The sequence below is a fragment of the Vicugna pacos genome, chromosome 2 (genome assembly GCF_048564905.1).
Source record: "Vicugna pacos chromosome 2, VicPac4, whole genome shotgun sequence".
In the NCBI taxonomy this organism is placed as follows: domain Eukaryota; kingdom Metazoa; phylum Chordata; class Mammalia; order Artiodactyla; family Camelidae; genus Vicugna; species Vicugna pacos.
Window position 1 is genome coordinate 53,561,093 of NC_132988.1, and position 25,508 is coordinate 53,586,600.

Sequence of the window (25,508 nt, forward strand, 5' to 3'; positions counted from 1 at the left end):
AGTTTTCACATTACACATTGTCTAAGTAGAAAGCTATTTTTAATCAACATGTTGTAATTTGCCTCCACAGAAGATTTTCTTCTTTTTATATTTGCAGTATTTTTTGTTTACTTTATTTGGTACTGTCCTTTCAGCCATATTTTGATGAAAATGACAAGATGGTCAGTAAAAATGTAAAATAGGGAAAAATTAAGTACAATCTTAAAAATATTTCCTTCCAATTTATTTGTAAACGTTGCTGCCTTTCCTCCACTCCCCGTTTGCCTCATTTTGGAGAGAAGAGTTAGAGGACATGATAGTTTCCAGAAGACCAGCTTGTGGCAAAAGAAAATCAGAGAACCTCTGATGGCTAAGGATAAACTAAATTTTTAAGTGAAGCTTTGACTACCCGCCATGTACCAGGTATGTTATAGGTTCTGGGGATACATTAGTGAAAACAGAGCTTTGCCGTCATGAAGATTAATCATTAAAGCTAACACATGTAGTGTTTACTGAGTTCTAAGTATTTTAAAAATATTAACTCATTAAAACCTCAGAACACTCTATGAGATAGGTAGCCTTATTATTTTCAGAGACATTGAGACACAAAGGTTATTGATTTGCCCCAACTCCCACAGTCAGTAACAGGCAGAGCTGTAGGTACAGCCTAGCACATCAGACCCCAAAGCCATGTTTTCATACGTGCTAGTGGGTAGAGAGAGAGAGAAGGAGAGTTCACATTAAATATAAAGGAGTAAAATGCACCCTGCTCTCCATACCTGTTGGTTCTGCTTGTGCAGTTTGGGAGAGCTAACTGTACTATCCCATTCTGTATACAGGACCTGAGCATTGGCTGATTTGGTATCTGCAAGGGTTCCTGGAACCAATCCTCCGTAGATACTGAGGGAAGACATTAGATAATTATTTATGTCTTGGAGTAAAATAGAACAAGGAAGAAAACTAAGGGAAACTATGTATGGAAAACTATCAGGAAAGTGACATTTGAGTAAACCTGTTGAAAAAAGTATGTATGTTTGTACATATATATGTATTTATATTTTTAAGGTTTGTCTGTATATAATGTGTGTTTATATATGTGTATATGTGATATATATATATCCTTTAAAATTAAGTAGATGAAAAAGGCTAAAAATTTCAAGTCAATATACCAATTAGCACAGGACATTTGTTCAGCTTGTGAATATTATGTTTAACTATAATTGCTTCTGTCAGTCAACATTAATTCAAACTGAAAAATATCCAAAATATTCAAATAATTGTTAGTAATGGAAAATATTAGTGACTTAAAATAGGAGCTAACAGCCTGTTTTCTTATCTTCCTAGATGATTACTAATATAATCTTTGGTGATCAACTCTGGTCATAAAATGGAATGTGATTGATCATTATAAAGTGTTCACTAATGATGATTAATTGTACTGATTAAAAATAAGTGCTAAACCCTGTAACTATTTAACATGCCATTGTTGAAAAAATTCACTCTGAAAATTATGCAACTTATTTTACTTAAACATAACGTTTTGCTGTGTTTTAATTACACTAAGTATACTTGCATAGATCTCTTAATGACTTACTAAAAATGGCAGATATTTAATATGATTTTTCTTTTATAAATATGTCTTAGTAAAGGCCAAAAGCATCATGATTTGGTTAATAGTGAATAATGCATTTTATAAGAAAAGAGTTAGCCATCATAGCATCAGAAGTTATTTATTCAGGCATGGCTTTTTGTTTTTTACCTAATATTTTATACAATAGAGTCATTAATTTTGCTCTAAGTCAATTAACTTGCAGAAACATAAGCATGACTTTAAGCACATAAAGAAAAATTAAAATGCTTTTGATAGTGTGATCTTTTAAATGAAAATATCATCAGTGCCGGAAAACAAAGGTCTAGGAACAAACAAAATTATGACAGAGTTTTCTTACCCTCTGCACTACTGACATCTTGGGAATGGATGACTTTTCCTTGAGGAAGACTGTCTCAGGCATTGCAAGGTATTTAACTTCATGTGTGTCCACTACCCACTAGATGCCAGTAGAATCCGCTCACCCACCAACCTTGTTGTGACATCCGAATATCTTTCCAGACCTGGCCAAATGTCCCCTGGGGGACAAATTACCCTGGTTAAGAACCACTGATATTGAAAATGTATTCTTATGTTAGTAGTTGTCTTAATAATAATAAATAGGTGAACACAAATTTGTTTATTGGGCACAAATTATGTACCAGGTGTTTTGATAAGTGCTAAAATACGTATCACCTCATTCATTTACTTTATCTACCATATGAGGAAGCACTCTTGTGATGCTCATGTTAGAGATATGGGAACTGAGCTCCAAGAGCTTGACTTTCATGTCCAAAGCTCTATAAACAGTAAATAGGAGAGAAAGCACTTGAAGCCAGAAAGTCACAGCCATCTGATTTCAGGAATTATACTCTTGACTACTTTTCTTCATTCCCCTCATTTTCTTAAAGTTTGAATTTGAAATGTTTTAATGGATTCAAGGATCAAAATGTAAAAAGAGAAATTTATAGCCAATAAAAATGGTTTTGACATTTTGTAGACCAAGGTAAATACTATGGGTGCCATTTAAAATATACAAAACACACATTATACCACATCACATGATTTATCAGTTGGTGCTGGGGAAAGTGTTTCACTGCTGATTGGGTTTGGCTGACAGATCCAAGAGGAAGGAGGAGGGCATGGGCAGGAGTACCTCTCAGGACATTGCAAAGCCCTAAGGACTGGGACAAATGCCAGAAAGTAAAGAAAAACCTGAACTCTAGAGAGAGTATGTTAAACCTGCCAAATCAACAGAACAAAAGAGAAACATCTGCCAGATTCTGTTAACCAGGATATTAGAATTGATGAATTAAAAACAAAAATGAAATAAAAATTCAAGTATCATTATAATTTGTATAATAATGAGGTTTTAAAGTAGGAATATTGGACAGAGATCTCATCAGTCTGTGGGAAGAGCTCTTGAGCAGATACGTCTCATGTTTGATGCTGCCAAAACCTTTAACCTAATTTTTTCAGATTTTCTCGTCATGGCAATCACTCCTTTGACTACAGGCAGTTTTCAACTTAAAAACTTTTTTATTAAAAAAATTAACTTGTAACACAATTGCAAAATAAGTTTTCTCATTGATAATAATGCATGTGTATGCTAATGACTTGCTGTTGTGAATCATCAAATAACAGTCAACAGGAATGAATATAAATATATTAGAAACCAAATCAAAATAAACAAACAAAAATCCTTATCACCATGTAAATATTTTCCAATTCTAGAACAGGAAGGGAGCTGATTTCTGAATAAAATACCACCAGAACAGGTTGACAGATTAAAATGGAAACAAATAGAGTGGAAAAAAGATATTAGTGTATATAAAATAGTTTAATTCATACTAAAAGCCAGCAAAGTAGATCAAGAAGAAAATAATTGATTGATTATTAATATTCTTTAACTAGTTGACTGCTGTATAAGTTTCCTACTGCAGCCTGATGAATTACCACAAATTTAGCAGCTTAAAACAACACACTTACTATCTCAGTTTCCATGTGTCAAGTCTAGTCTACAATCCAGTGTTGATCAGAACAGCATTTTCATCACAGGCTGGACTGGAGAAAGATTCACGTCCAGACTCTCTCAGGTTCCTGACAGCATTAGAATCCTTACAGTTACAGAACTCTCTTGATGGACATTGCCTGGGACTACTTTCAGCTCTTAAAGATTGCTTGCATTTTCTGGACACAAGGCCCACTGTGTAGGCATTCTCACAAGGTGGCAGCTTATTTCTTCAAAACCAGGAAGAGAAAGAAGTCCTTCTGATAGGCTTGCATACAAATACATGCTTGTATACTTTTACAGAGAAGTGCATGCTTGCATACATATATATATGCATATACATATATGTATGGATGTGTTTTTATACAGGAATAGATATACATATATAGTGTAGATACAGGTATAAATATACATGTATGTATCTATATAAGATATATTTGTATATATTTATATAATATATAGATACATATATAAATATATAGATACATATGAATGTAATTGTAATCATGGAGTGGTATCTCTGCACCTTTGCCATGTTTTATTGGTATCAAGCAAATCCCAGATCCAGTCCACATTCAAGATTAGAGGATTATACAGAGGATAAAAACAGATCATCCAAAATTTTGTCCACCACAACTATTCTGAAAAGCATCAGTTCAGAATAACCTATGCTGGAAAATCAACTTTTATCTTATTGGTTTTAAAATTTTAAATGAAAAAGCAAACAAACGAAACACCAGAAACATAACCATGAAATTAGAAGAAAATATTCATTTTAAATAAAAAGTATATTTTACCTCTTTGTAGGTTAGAATTTCCTAAGAATAGCATTAGCATCTGTTTCAGAATAAACTTGCTCTTCTCTGGGAAAAAGACATATTTGGCAACTCTGGCAAGTGACAATGTGACATTTCCAGGTCTCTCTGCATGAGAGAGAAGAATCCTTGGAAAAATATTTTGCAAAAACTTCTTTTCAATCCTCTTCAACTAACAGCCTATATGACAGTAACAAATATGTCATCAAATCTAAGAATCAATTAAAAGATTTTATTTCCTCTCAAAGGAAAAACCTGATAATTGAATTATTACTGTACATTATCACTCAATTTGCTAAAATTTTTACTTATTAATAAAACACTTTTAGATGTAGTTTAACTAGATTTTTATCACTCTATTGAAAAAGAAAGCATATGTAAAATATTGGTTAAGATGGTCATGATATTTATTCACTTTCAGATTTTGACTTTTTTTTTTATTTTAAAGATTATTTTAACTTGGAGTGCCCCAAATCCTATTTATTTTCCTTTTTTCTCCCAGTTCTATTGGGATATAATTGACATGCAACACTGTATAAGTTTAAGATATACAGCATAATGATTTGATTTGCATACATCATGAAGTGATTATCACAACAATTTTAGTGAACATGTATCATCTTATATGGGTACAAAATTAAAGAAATAGAAAAGAATGTTTTCTTGTGATGAGAACTCTTAGGATTTACTCTCTTAACAACTTTCATATGTAACATATAGCAGTGCTAATTATATTTAGATAAATACCCAGGAATGGAATTGCTGGATCACATGGTAATTCTGTTTTTAATTTTTTGAGGAGTCTGTACTGTTTTCCATAGTGGATGCACCAATTTACATTCCCACCAACAATGCACAAAGGTTCCCTTTTCTCCACATTCTTTCCAACACTTGTTATTTGTTGTCTTTTTGATAATAGCCATTTTGACAGGTATGAGATGATGTCTCATTGTGGTTTTGATTTGCATTTTTCTTTTTTCTTTTCTTTTCTTTTCTTTCCTTTTCTTTTCTTTGTTTTTGTTGTTGTTGCAAATTTTATTTTTAAAAGCTAAATAATACTCCATCTAATGTGTAAAATACATTTTCTTTACCCATCTTCTGTAGATAAAGACATTTAGGTTATTTCCATATTTCAGCTACTGTCAGTAATAATGGAATAAACAAGAAGTGCAGATATGTCTTTGAGATTTCTATCTTAATGACTTTGTGTATATACCTAGAAATGGGACTTCTGGATCATATGGTAATTCCACTTTGAAATTTTTGAGGGAACTCTATATTGTTTTCGATAGTGGCTACACTCATGATTTGCATTTTTCTGATGGTTAGTGATGATGAGCATCTTTTCATGTGCCTGTAGGTCATCTGTATGTCTTCCTTGGAAAAGTGTCTATTCAGATCCTTTGCCTATTTTTCAATTGAGTTTTTGTTGTTGTTGTTGTTGTTGTTGTTGTTGTGTTGTATGAGTTTTGTATTTGGATATTAACCCCTTATCAGATACATTGTTTGCAGATAATATTCTCCCATTCAGTACGTGACCGTTTCTTTTTGTTGGTAGTTTCCTTTGCTGTGCCAAAGCTTTTTAGTTTGAAGAGCACCATTTCTTTTTCTTTTTTTTTCCTTTGCCTTAGGGGATGTGTCCAAAAAATCAACTCAAAGTTAATAATAACTGCTTTAACCAAACACTATAGTAATCTGTGGTGTATTGAAGAGATGGAAATGCAGCATATAGTGAAAGGATATTTCACTCTTGTTTCTAAGCCAGTGATACACATATCAATTTATATACTTATTTTTCATCTTGGTAAAATAAGAATCTCTGTGTTTTAGTGTGTATATTAAATGGCACTGTGCTGCTTTGCTAGGGGTGCCATAATAAAAAGTCACAAACGTGGTTGACTAAAATGACAGAAATTTAATCTCTCACAGTTCTGGAGGCTAGATAACTAAAATTAAAACGTAAGTACCTTCTGAAGGATCTGAGGAATAATCCAATCCATGCCTCCCTCCTGGCTTCTGGTGGCTGCAGGCAATCTTTGGCATTCCTTGTGATATGGATATCACCAAGTACAATCTCTGCTTCTGTCTCTATGTATCTCAAAAATCCCTCTCCTTTCTCTTATAAGGACACCAATCATTGGATCTAAATTCAAGAAGAATCTATCTCGATCCTTAATTTAACTACATCTGCACTTACCATATTTCCAAATAATGTCACATTCCCAGTTAGCAGGAGTTAGGGCTTGTATATTTCTCTTTGGGGGAACGCTGTCCTACTCATTATAGGCACAATGTTGGATAGTTGCTGAGTCTAAATAAAACAAATTCTAAATATAAAGAGCTATGAAACACAAATTTTGGCATTTTAAAATCAGATTTCTTTATGATGTTAGCATTAACTACTGTTGTTTAATCAGTCTTAGTTCTCATACCAAATTTATATTTAGTTTCATCAACAAAATTTTATGGATATAAATCAGAAACCAGAAGACAGAGGGACAACACACTAATATTTTAAATGCAATTAACAGGAAAATAGCATTAAATTATGCATATTAGAATTAGAAACATAAACATTAGAGTTCTTAGAGATATTAATGACACAATTTGGCCATTCTTCCATTTCCATGAAAATGTGTAAAAATATGATGGATTATATTGGTTACTGACAAAGAAGAACATTTAAAATTAATCTTTTTTAACATTTTTTATTGATTTATAATAATTTTACAATGTTGTGTCTAATCTCCTTCTTCAGTTGATATTTACATTTCTTTCCTTTGAAGTTAGCCATGTTGTTACTAAGTACTTTACAGCAAATATAGACACATTAAATTTCTAATGGGTTCAAAAAGTAATTTCAATGTCTAGACTCTTAGTTTTCTAGATATTCTAGTTAAACGTGCAAAAATTGACTCTAATAGTTTCTCTTCTTCAAGGATAAGTGATTTTACATATATTCTTAATTTTTAAGCCTTACACAGAAAAGCACATGATGAAACTGATAGCAACATTTTAAAAATTGCTGAGGGAAATTCTGTTAAAGTAGAAAACAATAATAAAAGCATTATTTCCTATAAATATAATCTTTCAGATACAAACTTCTGCTTATAGGATGTCTATATTTGAAAGTTAGCATAAAAATGTTCAAATATATATATGTATATGCACATACCCAACTTTTGATGCTGAGGATGTACATCTCTATTCATTTCAAGGTTTGTTGATACCAGCAAGACACTAACTAGCTCAGGAAGCACTGCATTAAAGTGACCGCCAACAATATCTTCACATAAAAATGTGATGGTAATATTAAACCAAAATATTTATGGTTACCTATGGAAAGTGGATTTCTTGGTCAATAGCTTACTGTCTTCTTGACAAGTCAGCAGGCTAAGCCAGGGTTTGAATAGTGATATTTATATACATTATATTGAATTCTTCACTAGATTAAGTGATTAAAGCAAAGATTATGCTACTTGGATCCAGTGTGGTTGGTTTTAGAAGTAGGGAGTTACTCCTCAGTATGAAAACATAATTTCATTTTGGTATTATTTGAACTCCTTTTTTTTTCTGAGATTTTTTTATGATAAGAAAAATTCACTTAGTTATTTGGGGAATGCTTCTTACGTGCTAACTACATTCTGTGCACTGAGTAGGAGGCAGCCTCTAAGATGTCCTAAAACCTCACTTCCTAGTGTTTACACCATGTGACCACTTCCACTCCAGTGTGGGCTGAATCTAGTGACCCACTACCCATGAATAGAATAGGGCAGAAGAAACCCTGATGTCAGCTTTTGAGATTAAATTACAAAAGGACTGTGATTTCTGTCTTGTTCAACTTCTCTTGCCTTCTCACTTACTTACTCAGATGGAAACTACCTGCCATGCATAAACTACCTTATGGAGAGACTCAAATGGCAAAGAATTGATCGAGACCTTCAGCCGACAATCAGTAAGGAACTGATGTCCTCAGTCCACTAATTTATGACAAACTGGATCCTGCCAACAACAGGTAAGTGAGTTTCAGAGTGGATGCTTCCTCAGAGGAATCTTAAGGTAACTGTAGCCAATATGTTTATTGCCTCATTGTAAGAGACTCTAAATGGGAGTACCATTCAGATGGTTCCCTTGGAGATCCTTAGAGGGCCAAGCTGATGCACAGGAACTGTGAGATAATAAGTACGTGTTGTTTTAAGTTGCTGAGTTTAGGGATAATTTGTTATGCAGCAATAGGTATTTAACACACTATTTGTATGTACTAGTGAGAAAATCAGAAACAGTATGTATAAGGAGTACAGGAAGAAAATGAGTTTAATTTGTCAATTTAGTCCTTTAAAGTTGGGGTGGGTGAGTATTTCAGTTGAGGAGTGTGTGTTTATTTGCAGGCACACACCTGTGCTTTTTACACTTGATGTAAAATATATGACTGTTTTCTTGAAACGTGCCATATTTGCCTCATAATTTTATAAGCATTGAGAATGATAAATAACATTCACAGTAGCTCTTGTTAAATAAGAGATTCTAGCACATAATAAAATCTTCATAGCCTCTCTGACATGAAATGGTTATTAATTTCAAATACACTTCAGTATTTTTGTATTCCCTCCCTGCAATGTGTTCTTTCAGTTTTAAAAAGTGAACTGCAGAGGTGAGATTACACAAACTACAAATGAGGCAAACGAAAGATTGTAGCTGGGTTAGAAACTTAAAAAACAACCTGCTGTGTAACTTATTTGGATTCTGACATTGAGTTGAATAAAATCAATTATTTAAGAAAAATTATTTGATATAAATTATTTCTCATGCCTTGTCTTATTTTTACAAATAGAAATATAGCATTCATTGTGTCACATTCATCAAGCATATACCTGTTTTAGAAACAAGAATCAGTATCAGTCAGGCACTACATTTCTTTTATAAATTGACAGTTTAACATATGTAGTTGGAATGAATTTAAAAGATGTAGAGAAGTATGTCAGAGTGATTCGCTTCCTCTAAAATGTTTTTAGAAAACCTTCAGTCAGAAAAACTAGCTTCACTTTGTCTATTAGGGATAGGGGAAGCTTGAGGAAGCTATCTGTTTAGACTTTTTAGCCAAGGCCAATGATAAATATTTTCTTCCTTTACAGTCAGACAAACTTGTGAGTATATACTATATACACATTCATACGTCTGTTGTTGTTGCTTGGTCTGGAAAGACATACATAAAACAATGAAGACATTTCCTTTTTCTAATTCAAATATGGTATCTTGTGGGAAACTGCATTTAGCATGCAGAGTTAGACATTCCTTTGTTGATATTTATAGCATGTATTATAATTCTTATTTTGTTCCTTATCCAAAAAAGAAAACAGAGTACGGGAAATATTTGATTCTGTATCCAAAATACGTGGCCCAGTCTCAACACAGTAAGAGTTTATTATATTTTTCTGGAACAATTGTCTCATCACACTGTTTCTTTGTGCTTTGTAGTGTATTAATACAAAAACATTAAAGATTTGCTCTAGTGATAGATGTATTAGCTGTTTTTTAAGGAAAAATACCACAAATATATGAGAAAATGCCCTATTTACTTTGTATTTCTTGGAGTGGGGTATGTGAAGTGGTGTATATAGTGTCAAATGCATCCTCATTCTTGTTCTGATCTAGAATCTGTACCTAATTTCAGCAAAGAAACATGGCTTAATTCCCTGAGGACTTAACTCCACATTTTGTTGACTGTTCTATTAGAGAATTCTATTCTCCCCTAAATAAAAGCAAACATACAACAACAGAAAAACAAGTTAATTTACCAGAAAGATTCACATATTCTTACCCTTTCCTTAATAACTTGATACAGCTCTTCCATTAAATTAATAAAAATCTGTACAAATTTAAAAAAATGGACTTCTATGTATTTTAAGGATTATTGACTTCAATTTATATTCCTATGTAATTATGTTTTCCTTATGGTTAGGTATTAAGTGGAAGGAAAAAGGAAATAGAAGAAAAAAATCTTATATCCATCACCCATATATTTGTGGGTCAGTTTATCTGAACTTCTTAATACAATAATGCTTCCTTCACTAAACTAATACAGAGACCATATAAGACCTATGAAGTATTATCTTTATTACTTTATTTTTATTTTATTTTAGTTCTTTTAATGGAGGTACTAAGGAATTGAACCCAGGACCTCGTGCACACTAAGTATGTGCTTTAACACTCCCCCCAACCTTTATTTCTTTAAATAATTTATTTTATTCAAGTTGTTGCCCAACATATTAATTTGTTCAGCTACAAATATGCTCCATAGGAAACTGAATCCTAAATTGCTATCTTAACTAGTATATCAAAGATTCTATCTTCAACAATCAAATCCATTTAAAAATGATGAACATTAGTACACCATTTGTGATTTTTAAATGATAATACATAATAGATTGTTAAAATGACTCTAAAAGAGGGATCCTATATAGTTTTGAATTATGTTAAAGTCTTAATTGTATACACATCCAAGTTGACGCTTTTGAAATGAATGTTTGGATTTATAAATTCCAGTGTATTTCTTAAAAACCATTTACATTACTACATATATAATCCTACCACGTTTTGTGTTTTGTATTCATACTACTTAAATCCATTTAAAAAAGAATGATACTCGTTTTGGCATAATTTCTGGAATCCCTTGGTACTGTTTTCTCTTAATTTTATTTGAATACCACCATGATTGAACTAATTCTCAATGTCCTTAACTAAATCTGTGCTTCTGTATGGGATAGCTTTTGTTAATGGATAAAACAAATTATTAGAAAAGTCATCAAAATAAAAATTAGTTGGTATCTTAAAAATTGCCCCCAAAATGTGAAACTGCATTAAAGAATGACCCTTACTTTGCCAACTGGGTAGATTAATTGCATAGGAATATATATACTTAAACTTACTGGAAAATTGAGCAGGTCAAAAATATTTAAATAGCCAGTTTAAATAATGTTAACAATTGATACTAGCCAATATTACTGATAAAAAGGAGACTCTTGTTTCGTAGTTTTTTTCTGTATGTGAAGAAAGGATGTAATTGGTATTGATTAGCACTGTCTGTATGGATTGACTATAATTACACTGTCTGTCCCAGAATAATCCCCTTATTCTAATTGAGACAGTTAACCAATGTTATATATAATATTTAGATAAAACAACACAGCAATATGATGACTGTTGATGGAATATAATTTTCCTGGTAGGCTCTCATTTGTTCTTACTTGACTCTATCCCTTTAAATGATATATTGTTCTTTCTGGTTATTGCTTTCAATAGCTATCATGGGGTGGGGAAGGGAAGAGGACATTTTGGTTTTCTTTATAAACAATCTTCAATAAAAGAGGGACCAGACAGATATTTAGGATTTTCATGTTTTCAAGCACTGCTTCTCAAATGTTAATATGTATAAAATCACATGGGGAACTTATTAAAATGAAATTCTCATTCAGCAATTTTGGAATGGGATCTGTGAGCCTACATTTTTAATTAATTCCCAGTTACAGTGTATGCTGCTGGTTGATAAGTAATTTTTTAAAGAACAGGAACACACTCTGCCTCCTCTTTTAGGGTTTACTAGTATGAATATATATCTATTAGACTCTGGCTAGTAAGTTTCCATAACCATATGAAACTATATACTGTCCTCAGCAGCAGTATCAAGATACTATTTATGGTTTTTACTTTCTTTCACAGAATCATTTCTTTCCTTCTTTTTTTATTCCATTGGCTAGTGAAAATTCTGTCCTTTGAATCCTAAACTGCCCTTAGATGTTTTTCATTTTTGCTTCCCTTTAGATTTGGACATAGAATATATCTGGATTTGGACATAGGGTAAAGATTCAGTGGTGATTATAGGTCACACTGGATATTACATTTTACACTTGAGAAACAGGAGTGTGTTTGTAATCCAAGAATAACATAATGAGATCTCTCTGTTTTCTAGCAAGTTGTCTGTCCATCTCCATCCCAAGACATTCATGGCAGCTATGAACTCTGTGTGTATTAACTTTAAGTGGGAATTTCCATTCATTTAAGAATCCGAAGTCTTATGCTATGATTATAAAATTCAGTTGCTCATCTGAAAATCAAACTTAAAGAGTGAAGCTTGCCACACTAATCCCAGCAATGTTTATTCCCTAATGCTGGCATGCTCAGTTTCTAGTAGGGCATGCTTGGAAAATATTTAAAATCTAACACCGCCATTTAGACCAAGCTTTGCTCACTATCAACCAGAGTCTGAATAAAAGTGATGAAACCACATGGCAATACTAAGTCACAAGAAGTTTACACAAATGACCCAGAAATTTTTATTATTTTTAGATAATAAAATAATAACATAATGAAATATGATAGAGAACACAGACACTCATATTCACATACTAATTTACAACTAGTATTGAACTTCAAAATATGAATTTGGAAAGTAATATTCACAAAGTAAGATTTTAGGTTCTTGAATAAGAATTTCTCAAACAGAATTTTGTGGAGCTGTCAAATATATTCTCAGTATCTAGTTTTATTCAAGTTGGAAAAACTCTCCCACTCTTTAGTCACTTATATATTGCCCAGACTTTCTTAATTCCTGAGATAATTAGACTTTGTCTTCAATGAAGTTACAATATTACACTCCTTCAGACTTCACAGTAAAGATAAGTAAATTTAGCTGAATCTTTCCTGTAACAATTTTATTGTTTTCTGATTGACTCACTCACACTAAGGTGAAGGCAAAGGGATACAGACCAGGGCTTGACAAGCTTTTTAAAAACGTAAAAAAAAAAAAAAAAAAAAAAAAAAAGAAAAAAGAAAAAATTAGTTTGGAGACAATCCAGAGATGTTAGAGGGATGGAATTGGTCTGTGGATGTCATTTGCTGACCCTTGATGCAGACAGTACATTTAGAGGATCAATATTTGGATGACTGATGACGAATGTATATTGAAATAGTGCTGGATTTCAAAGGTTAAATGGTGGGGGTGTAGTGCATAGTAGGACTAAATATTTCTGGAAATACAAGGAAAAGGAATTAGACAAAAAGACTTTTGTTTGATCAGGGAGGACATTGAGTCGTGATTTTGAATGTTATTTAGAAACCTTTTAGGTTTGTTTTGATGAAGGGTCAGCGCCTGATGGGAACACTGCAGCAGGAAATCAATCTAATGCTGATGTGCAGGATGAGATGGTTTTACTGAAGGCTAGAAACTATTAGAAGACTACTACAATTATCCAAGCATGAGAAATTGATCTGGAAAAGTGGCAATAATATTATAAAGGGAGAGCTAATAAAGAGGTTATAGGTATGAAAATACTCTGGAGTCTGAGCTAATGAGATATCATAAGTTAGAGTAGGGGAAAATAAATTCAGACATATTTCTGAGGGTTTGAAAAAAAAGAAAGAATGATGGTACCTTTGATACTGACAATGAAACCTGGAGGGATGAACAATTTGAAAGGAAAGATTGTGATTTTAGTTAGACATACCTTACTTATTAAGCCTAGGACTTCTAAATGAAAATGTCCAGCCACCAGTTAAATATAACAAAGCCAGTTTATCAAGCAGAAAGGAAAAAGAAAAACTTTTGAGAGAAGCTGGAGGAGTAATTAGACCTGTAGAAGTACTAACACATGATAGTATCTCTAAGATTGGGGAGATATTTGAAGGAGGCAGAGGTGGACCATTGTGTAAAATTTATTCCTTATAAAGCTATGTTTTTGGCCTCAGGCTTACAATTCCATTTTGAAGGTGTAAATAGCCATATTCTCACCCTTTGGGAATGTTCAATTTCTATTCAAACGTAAGTGCTTGCTGTGTGAGTGACTGCATCTCACTGTTTGCTAGGGTGAAGCCAAGTCACAACAGAAGGTTAACAAAAGATTTTTCTGGTAGGTATATTTTCCTGCTACATGAAATATAAGCTTCATAAACTGAGCGTTGTAATCTCAAGAATTTTGCTTCAGGCTGATCTCTTCTCCTATGGGCTGTGGAGATGTGTGCATGAGCCAATTTGCACCCCTTCACAACACTTTCATTCATCTAAAATTACAATACCGTCCTTCTGTGATTTTTATGCACCCAGAGGAGTTAAGCTCATCATGACTATTGTGACAGTAAAGCTCTTATAAGAAGTTGCTATGTTGGAAGTTTTCCCAAGTGATTCATTCTGATTTTCAAGCTCTACCTCCAAGTATATTATTTCCCATTTCCATTTGTAAGATACTTAACATGTATTGTAACTGATGTTTTAAAATATTTATTTAAGAGGATTTTAGTAAGACTCATATGGTTTATAGGAAACAAACTGTACTGTATTTTGGCCAACATATTTTCTGTGTTCACAGATTGTACACGTGAAGGCAGGAGTTTAAAACTACATGGTTATCCCAAATGAGGATATGTTAAGGGCTTTTATTTCCTGATTAACGCAAGCTAAATGTCTGTTGAACACATCCTCTAATCAGAACGTATCTATCTTTCACATATTTCATCTTAAACACAGATCACTGAAGTACTCACACTTAATCATTCAGAACAATTCAGAACACAGGATATTTAATGTACTGGGGAGTTATTTGTATACAGACTAGGTATCCTTTTATGATTATTTAAATTGCTTTGATTTTAGAGAACTAAACATTAAAATTTCAAAGATGTTTTATTAAAATGTAATTCAAACTTCTATAAGATAAAAATGCTAAGTAAAACAGATGATAAACTGTCTTCATTTGACAGCTGGTTATATCAATTATCCTTGTCAGCCGGGAATGAATTAATCCTTCAGCTGTGCTTAGGAGTAGTGGTGAGCAAGGGAAGGCTGCACCTGTTTCCCCACTACAAACTTCATTTTATGGAGCTAATTACTCTTAGCTTATGACCTCATACCTTTTCCTCACTGTACCCACTTGCTTCTGTGAGAAATGCTATCTTCAGAAAAGAAACAGTGTCTGAGGGGATAGTATGTTCATAAGAAGTCCTATTATTAAGAGCAGAATTACCTATACAAATTATTACCCTATACATTATATCACATGCTCAATAAAAAGGCAAAAGAGAAATTATTCCTAAGGCCAGAGCAGAAACCTATGTTTTTGTAAGCAAGCATATCACTAAAGGGAAGGTGATTAAACAGTGATGCGTCCTGACCCCAGTAAATACAGAACCCATGTTTAGTTGAGTCCAAGCAGAGAGAATTTTTCCCACTGCTTAATTAGCACCTCTGTAGATATGATAGAGCAGAGATGTTCAGAGCAGGAAAACGGTGATCACAGTGGAAAGAGTTCAGATACACCCATCTAGCTCAGAGAAACAATATGGAAGTGTGGTCTCGTTTTCCCTGGAGTGAAAATGAGAAGACCAAGGATTCAGTAGTAAGGTGTCCAGAGTTTAGCTAAGCTACTTCATGGCATTGCTGCCTTAATGGCATCTATTTTGTTTGGCCAAGCAGCCTGTGAACTGACACTAGCCCCTGATACAAACACGTGCCCTAGACAACAGCCCACAGAGTCACAAGTAAAGGTAGGTTCCTGGTTTATCCAAGGGCTCTTGTGATCAACAGTCTCTCCTGCCTCCCAGGGCCTTTACTCTCTGCACTGCTTAGATAAGACCCCAGGGGAACTTATCAAAACCCCACTCTTTCTAATTTGAATAGATCAATCTGGCCTTATCCTGTGAGCCCCAGAGCATTTCACTCACAGATCCTGATAAAGGCATGTGCCCCGGGTCCTACGTTTTCCTCTGCCTGCACCTTGCCTTGGCCTCCTCATGTGGCCCTTCAAGGCTTGCTGTGAGTAATAAACTCTTCTATTTCAATTCCTGTGTGGTCATTTGTTGAACCTAGCTCAGTATCCCATAGATACCTCGGGATAGGGAGTTTGCTTAACAAATGTTAATTTAACAAAATCACAAAACAAGGAGATATCCTTTAGCAAATGTTGTTGGTTAAGGGTCATTTCAATTGCCTTAGTGAGAAAAAAACCTGAAAAAGAATATCCTTTTATCTTTCATATCCTTTATTGTTCATTGTACATAAATATAAACACAACTTATTATGTTATTCTCATTATTGAATATAGATTCTGTTATTTCAAAAATCCCTTTATTTTCTTCACACTCTTGAGTTAAATAAGTCTGGGATATAATATTGTATTCAGATTGCTGGACTGAATGATCAATATTTGTTATCACATTCAAGAATGTATTCATTTTTGGCATACTATTGGTATTTAAATTTAAAAAAGTCTGGAAAAAATGCACACCAAAATAATAGCAATTATTTTTGCTGACTGAAGTTAAAATAATTTATTGTTTTCTTTGTACAATTCAGCATTGTTTTCAACTGCTTTATTACTAATAGAAGTAAGGTAGCTAAGAACTCAGCTCTGGTTTAAACTGCCAGAATTTGATTTCAGACTCTGCCATTTATTAACTGTGTGCTAAAGTTAATCTATTAATGTTAAGATTCCTCATTTGAAATGCATGAGTTATTCTGAAGCTAAGATTTAAATATACTCAAGCATGAAAAGTTTAATAGTATTACTACTAATTCATTATTAATTAATTAATTTAACTTAATTTGCAGTGAAGGAAAAACAGAGGGATTTCTGTATTTTTTTAAGTGTTGGAAATCCTTAGAACTAAGAATTACACTAGGGTTTTCTTTCTTTTTTTTTTTTAAAGTTTAAGGCATACAACATGTTGATTTGATGCACTTACATACTGCAAAATGAGTACCACCATAGCATTAACTAACACCACCATTACATTATATAAGATTAACTCTCTTAGCAACTTTAAAGTGTATAATGCAGTTTTATTAACTATAATCACTATGCTGAACATTAGATCCCCAGAACTTATTTGTCTCATAACTGGAAGTTTGTACTCTTTGACCAATGTATTTTGATTTACCCTACCCTCTCATCCCCCTGGTAACCACCATTATACTCTCTGTTTCTGTGGGTTTGGCTTTAGTATTTTAACTGGACTTATTTCACCAGATAATTTTAAGTTTTATTATAAAGCTGCAAAAATAAAAACACTATAGTATAAACTAAAAAATAGGCAGATAAATAAATGGAGTAGAGAATCCATAAGTAGACTGACACATATTTGTACAAGTATTTTGATAAAGCTGAAAAGGCGTTTGGAGTTAGCATTCTGAAGTTGACTTTAAGATGCAGTCTATTTAATTCAAAATTAGGAATGGAAGTCTGCTTTTCCTAAATTGTTTTATTTTAATCAAATACATACATATTAATGCTACTCTTTGACAGTGAACACCTGTGATTGAGTATTATAGACAATCTGTAAATTAATAAATAGTAAAATACAAATCATGTACTTTTAACTCCAGATGATTGACTTTAAAAAGATGAAAAAAAGAAAACCTGTATAGAAAAAACAATGTTAGGAAATAAAAGTATAGTGAAATGGAAAAAGAGTTACTTTACTAACTATGTGACTGTGAAGAAGTTATTTAATCTTGTTGTAAATTTTGGATATTAAAGGATAACCATGCAGAGGTAATATCAGAGTAAATACTGTCAAACTAACATGCCCACAGATGATTATAAACTCAATAAAAATAGACATGCACACTCACACACACTATTTCAAGGCATGGGAAATAGACTAAAGCAGGAGAAAATTGAATGGGATTTGACACAAACAGGCAAAAGCTAGCTGAGGAGATCTTGTTGTGAAGTCTACCTTGATAAAGCATTTTCCATGTGATAGCTGTAACTCAAACAGTAATCTAAGATCTTGATCTGCTTGAGGTAAGGCTAGAAGATACAGTTTAGCAGTACTAGAGCAACTGGAAACTTAAGCAAGGGAAAATACCAAAAAGGATGGAGAAGCCCAAAATACTGAGAAAAAGTGTCTTCAAATCTTTGACCACAGAATTATGCAACTGTTGGGGAGACTAAGGAACCAAGTGGAAAGACACAGATGGAGTGCTGAAAACCCTGAGCAGAAATTCAGCTGCCACCCATTTCATGAGAAATGTAGTAGTAAGTCTGAATCCTACCAAGTTGGAGGTACTTGTCAATATCTTGGGTTTTTCATTGAAAAACCAAAAGAGACTTACATCAGGTATAAAGAGCACATCCCTGAACTAAGGGATTCACTCCAGGAATAAGGGAAAATATAAGACAGGCCAAACTTAATAAAGCACAAAAACCAAGTTCCCGTTTTACAAGGCAGTAAGACATCAATTTAATTGAGTGCCAAACAAAAATTAATACAGATGATACAGAAGATAGCAGAAGCCAGAGTCTTTACAATGTGTGATCCATAATTACAGTATATCTTTGTATACTTGAAAAAACAGGAAAATCTACTTCATAATGTTGGAATTAGCATATGTGGAATTCATTACTACTATCAAAGAATAAAGCAGAAGTTCTCAACTGGGATGCTTTCTGACCCCCCGAGTTGACGTCTGACCACTTATGATGGTATTTTTGATTGTTACAACTGATGGGTGTGCTATTGGCATTCAATGAGTAGAGGCCAAGGATGCTGCTAAACATCCTGTGCTGCACAAAACAGCTTCCCCAGACAAGCGATTATCTGTTTCAAAATATTACTGATTAGAAATCTGACTTAGAGGGATATAATGTCATGATGAATGGACATCTGTAAATTCTCAGTAGAAATATATAAACTATAAAAAATTTTTAAAAAAGGTACTCAATAACTCTGTCATTAAGGAAATGAACTTTAAAAGCACAAGAAGATACCATTTTAAACTCACTATAATGGCTATAATTTTTGAATGCCAAAAATTGTAAGTGTTGAGGATGAGGAAGAACTGTAACTCTCATGTACTGCTGATTAGAATGTAGAATGGTATAGTCATTTTGGAAAACATTTTGTCAATTTTTTAAAAAGTAAAGCCTAAACTCAGTATTTGACACAGAAATATGAGTCCTATGAATCTACACACAAGTGAAACCTATAAAACCTATATTATATATGTGTGTGTGTGTGTGTGTGTGTGTATCCACACAAAGAATTTTATGTTCAGTTCAATAGCAACATTATTCATAAGCAAAAATTTGGAACGATCCAAATGTCCATCAACTGGTGAATGAAAAAAATATAAAAAATAGACAAAATGTTGTATGTTGTAATATGGGTAAACTTCATAAATGTTGGCTTTAGTAAATGCAGCTGGATGCAAAGGATTGCATATTGTATGATGCCATTTATAAGATATGGATATAAAAGAGAAATCTTTAAAGATGGAAGCAGATTTGTTGCTGCTTGGATTTGGAGGTAGGAATGGGGATCAACTGTACAAAGGAATCATCCTGAAATGATAGAAATGTTCTAATACTAGCTTCCCAACTTTATAAATTTATTTAAAAGCATTGAATTATATACCTACAACTGGTGAATTTTATGCTATATGATTGTATCTTAATACAGCTGTTTTTAAAAATAACAAAGTGTAAATAGAAATTACAATATCTGAAATGAAAAATTCACCAGATACGTTTAACAGCAAATTGAAGATGGCAAAATAAATAAATAAATAAATAAATAAATAAATAAATAAATAAATAAATGTAAGTGAGGTAAATTGCAGTCAGATCAGTAGAAATAATCTAATCTGAAAAATGAAGAAAAAGTTTATTAAAAACTCAGGGAACTTATGGAACTACATCAAGCAGTCTGATGTGTAATGAAATCCTAGATGCAGAAGGATTAGGGCAGAGTATATATTTGAAGATTTAATAGCTGAAAATACTCCAATTTTGTGAAATTAATGCACTTAAAGATTAAAGAAGCTCAGGCAACCCCAAATGGAATAAATACAAACAAAACCACATCTAGACACATTGCAGTCAAACTGCTGAAAATTAAAGTTACAGAAGAAACTTGAAAATAGCAGAGGAAAAGAAAGGCATAAGCCAATTGCAATATGTAAGAATCAATGGCCAAATAAAGAGGATAAGTACTAAAAGAAAACATCAACACAGAATTCTATAGTGAAAATATTCTAAAATGAAGACAAAGACATTTCAACTAAATGATATATAAGAAGATTCACTACCACCAAACCTACCTTAAAGGAAATGCTAAAAGAAGTTATTCAGGATGAAGGGAATGATATCAGATGGAAATCTGTATCTAAACAAATGAGGGAAGAACACTAGAAATGATATATTTGGGGTTAAACATAAAATGTTATTTTTTCTTAATTTTATTAAAAATAATATTTATTTATTTAAAGCAATTTTAAAGCAAATTTATATAAAGCAAAACAAATACCTGTGTTTTATGAAGTTAATGACATACGTAGTTGCAAATATATGATAAAAGTAGCAAAAAAGTAAAGATGGCAATAGCTTTACATTATACGTAAGATGGTACTATAATTCAAGCTGGAAAACGGTCAGTGAAGGATGCACATTATAATTGCTAGAATAAGCACTATAAAAGTAACCTAAAATAAATACAAAATTTTGTTTTTATACAAAATAGAGGATATAAAAATGGTAGGAACTACTTGATTAAGTAAAAGAGAGATGGGAAAAGAGAAACAAAGAAAGGATAAGCCTAACAGAAAGCAAATAGCAATGTAGTGTAGATTAAACCCAACCATACCAATAATTATGTAAATTGTAAATGGACTAAACATATTAATTTTAAGGCAGCAATTTCCAACCTGGTATAAAAAAGGAAAACTGAGCTACATAGTCTTTATAAGAGACAACTATTAATTAAATATAAAGACAGAGAAAGTGAAATGTTACTCATAAAAACATAGTGTGGCTTTATTAATACCAGACAGGCTGTACTTGTCTGTATTTTCAGAAGAGAAATTTCATAATAATGAAGTAAATTAATCAATAATACATGTTTAGTCACCTACTAACAAATTCAAACTTATAAAACAAAAATTGACAAATAGTTGTTTTGGCATTCCTCTCTCAGTAATTTATAGAATTAGTAGATGAAAGTCTATAAGGACTTAGAAGATTTAACTAACGAAATAATCTATCTTTACCTAAAGTGACATTTATAGAACATCACATTCAATAACTATAGAATGCAGTTTTCAAGTGCATGCATTTAATACAACAAACCTGACACCTTAAAAAAAGTGTTTGTAAATTTTAAGTATCAAGTACACAGAATGTATTCTTTGTTAAAATCAGAATTGAAATAGAAAATAATAGCAAAAATACATATAAGAAATAACTATCTTTTAAGTATGTAATCACCATTATCATCCTAATAGTGATTTTTGAGAAAGTATCTGGTAAACTTAAAGATTATATGAAAATGCACATGATTTAAAAGAGCCAAAACAACTTTAAAAAAGGAATAAGAAGATGAGTGATTTCTACTGCTCAACTTTACAAAGTACTTTAAAGGGACAGAAATTAATAAGGGTATATAAATAGATTAATAGAACTGAACATAAAGTTCAGACATAAGCTCACATAATTGTGGAAATTGATTTTTAACAAAAGTGGCAAAGCAAAGAGAAAGCAAAGTCTTTTCAACTAATGATGTAGGAACAAATGAATGTTGAAATTAAGAAAAATGAATCTTTTTCCATACCTTAAAATATATACAAAATTAATTAAAGATGTATTATAGCTCTAAATAGAAAATGAAAATATTTAACGTTTATAGACGAAACATAGAAACATATCATCACAACCCCGAGGTGGGCAAAATTTTCTTAGAATGCAAAAGCACTAGCAATATATTTTTAAAAAGACATTAAAAATTAGGCTTCATTAAAATTTGAAAACTTCTCTCATTAATAGACACTGTTAAGTGAAAAAGCAAGACAAAGACTAGGAAAAAGTATTTGTCAAATTTTCTGGTAAAGGACTTGTATCCAGGTAATATAAAGAGCTCCTTCAATTTATAATTGAAAACACCAACTAATCAATTAAAAGACTTGAACAAAGATTTTACAAAAGAAAATACGCATGTGGAAGGAGCTCAACATTGTGCTTCATCAAGGAAATGAAAATTAAGACAATGAGATATCACTGGATTCTCTCTAGAATGACTAAATTTTTTAAATGTTTAAAAAAAGTGTTTTGAAGATGTGGAGTAACTGAGAACTCTCATGTTATGCATTGCCAGTGGAAACATAACATGGAAACTGTTTGATACTCTCTTAAAGTAAATGAAACATGCATCTGCCCAATAATCTTAAACTTCCACTTTTGGGTGTATAATGAAAATAAATGACTGTGTACATATTCCCCCACAAAACATATGTGAAGAAGGGTTTAGCATCTTTATTTGTAATAGCTCCAAACTGGGAGGTGGGAGAGATGGTAGGGAAACAAGTTACCTATCCTCAGGAAAATGGATATGCAAATTCTGGTACATTCATACAGTGGGATAAACTAAACAAGAAACCAACAATTACTAATAAGTGCAGCAACTTAGATGCATTTTGTAACTATCATAGTGCATAAAATGTCAAGAAAAAGTAATATATGCCCTATGATTCCATTCATATAAAGTTCTAGAAGAGGCAAAAATGATCTGTGGTGATAGGGATCTAAAGAGTTCCTCTGTGTGAAGAGACTGACTCAAAAGAACAATGAGCACAGTCTATGTGGTGTAGAAACATTCTGTTTGGAATGTTGAATACACAGGCATATAGACTTGTCAAAGCCAATCAAGCAAACAGTTCAAATCTCTGCATTTTGCCGAGTGTACATTAAAACTGAATAAAAAAGGTTCTAAAAATTCTGACTTGATGCACTGAGTATGTTTACTTCTCAGTGTTTCTGGAACAGAAACATAATTTTGTCTATGTAGCTCAAGTACTTTAGTCTCTTGAGAACTAACCCATAATAATCATATTTTTAAAAGATTCAGCTGTAACCAGAATGACAGAGTATTGATTTTTAATGAGCAATACAACTGTGGTGTTCATGGTGATAAGCCGGGACATCCATTCTCTGTAGGGAAGTCTTCCTAGAGAAGCCAAATTCCAAACAGGAGTTAGCTCAGTGGGTACAGAATCAGTTCAAGGATAATTAGTTTTATAATTGAAATGGCTGGTGTCATCACACTGGGATAGCCTGAGGCAGCTTTCTCCCATTTGAGCCATGTGGACCTTCTCCCAGACTAGGTAGATGTTAAGTCACATGGTCAGGGTCCAGCCTTTCGAATGCCCTTTCTCTGGGCTTCTTTGAAACATTGTCTTTCTGTTGACACAGTTTTTCTCCAAGGAATAATGAAATCAATGACAATTAAGGTTTATTCAAACTCACCTTCTCATCCTGCTCTACTGAGACTTCCACTAGCTGTTTTGCCTAAACTTTGCTATTTCTATATTTAGTTTCTGATTTAGTTGCAAAAAAAGAAATCTCTATGTGTATATTTTAATATTTTAACTCTTGGGGAATAAATTCTTTGGGAATCCCTTAATGTAAACCTTTTTATATTTGTGATGAAACAGGACAGTGATATGGTTGATTAAACAACACATTGTATTGCAACAGTTTGTGTATAAAGACATTATAATATTTAAAGGCTATTTTTATACCAAGAATAATATTCTGCAGGCATTTATTCCAAGATTTATATCTGAACTTCACCCTGTGGCTCATCTCCTCTTCTGATCCTAACTCCGTCCCTGACTTATTCATAAGATTTTCCCGACTTTAATCCCATCCATGATTTGGAAACTTCATATTTTGTTCGGCTAATTCCTGAGTCTCAGCTCATCCTAAACACATCTAAATGTAGTGATAGCTAATATTCAGACAAGGTAAGAGCATATGCTTTTCTTATTACTTGGCAATAAAAATGGCTAGAAGCTTAGTTTTCTTAATGTACTTCATCAAAATTATCTCTGGTCAGAATGATTGTATAAAACAGTTAAGTAAAATGAATTCTAGTGAAAATAAGTATTAGCGGAATTTTATTTTTTCTGAATGTTATATACCTATTCATCATAGATTTCAATTTTGGGGAGGAGGATGCATTGATGGAATAATTATATTAAGTCTCATGTTTTGTAGGTGAAGGTGATCTGATTGAAAAGTACTTTTCATTCCTTGATTATCAAGGTAGACTCACTAGTGTCTCTACACTTCTTTCGTCACTCTTCTATTTGTATCTCACCTGAAGCTGTAATTTGAGTCAGATGGAATAACTATCTATAGTCATATATTTTTAATATGAGTTTGGTATTACAGACTTCATTTTGGTGGTTTTTCATAATTCAGTTTCTTTCATTGGTAGTAGCAGAATTCATAAATATGCCAGCCTTGCTATATTTTCTGGAATGAATGAAGAATGTTCATTTCATTGAGGTTTCTGTTTTCCTTGTATGTTAGATATCTATATTATGTTTGGTTACTTTTAAGATTGACAAAATAATATTTGACTGTTATTTTAAAGTGATAAATTTGTCCCTATAGTTAGAAAATAATATATCCTTTACATAGGGAAAAAGAGAAGTCAATTCTATGACCCAGCAAAGGATTGCGTATGTGAGATTTGCTGTGTCTCTGAATTCCTGAGAGAGCACAGCAGCTAATTTGTAAGAAATGACGTTAGAGGCAAGAAGGAGACTGTTGCCTGACACACCATGGAACAAGCCCCAGTGCTTATATCCTGTTGTGTGAGGAGATCCAGCCTGGAAGACACTCTCAAGTGAGAGAGGCAATTTCTAGTTATGATCCAAGCAAATGACATAAAGTATGGAAAAGAGGAATAAAGCAAAGCAGTGATTTGTCCCAAAAGGTAAGTGGAGAATTATCATAGATACACAGAAGGCTGGTTCTCAGAGATCTGGCCATAAATTTGTATGAATGTGTGTAGGAGTCAGAGCAAGGACAGTTTGCAGATCCAGCTGGGGGTCGTGATCCAGATTCTAAGGACAGATCCAGATCAGAGTCAGGACCTTTTCATTACTCAAAGATAAAGAAACTACCCAGGCTGCTGGCAGAGACTTGAGCAGGACTGTTGGGATGTGAATGAGAGGACCAGAGTAGAGGAAGGTTGGAGGGATGCTCTGTGGTTCAGCAGGCAGTGCCAGAGTTTCCTGTTTATCACTGGGGTATACTTCCCTAGTCAGTCTAAGATGGACAGGCAT

At 32.8% G+C, this 25,508-nt stretch overlaps 1 long non-coding RNA gene across 1 annotated transcript; it reads left to right on the forward strand.

The window, feature by feature from the left end:
* The first annotated feature begins 342 nt into the window (after positions 1–342).
* LOC140686401 (uncharacterized) lies at positions 343–25,116 on the forward strand. The gene is made up of 3 exons (XR_012060192.1): positions 343–402; positions 8,265–8,408; positions 24,859–25,116. It is a non-coding gene; the product is annotated as an uncharacterized lncRNA (long non-coding RNA).
* Positions 25,117–25,508: the final 392 nt, after the last annotated feature.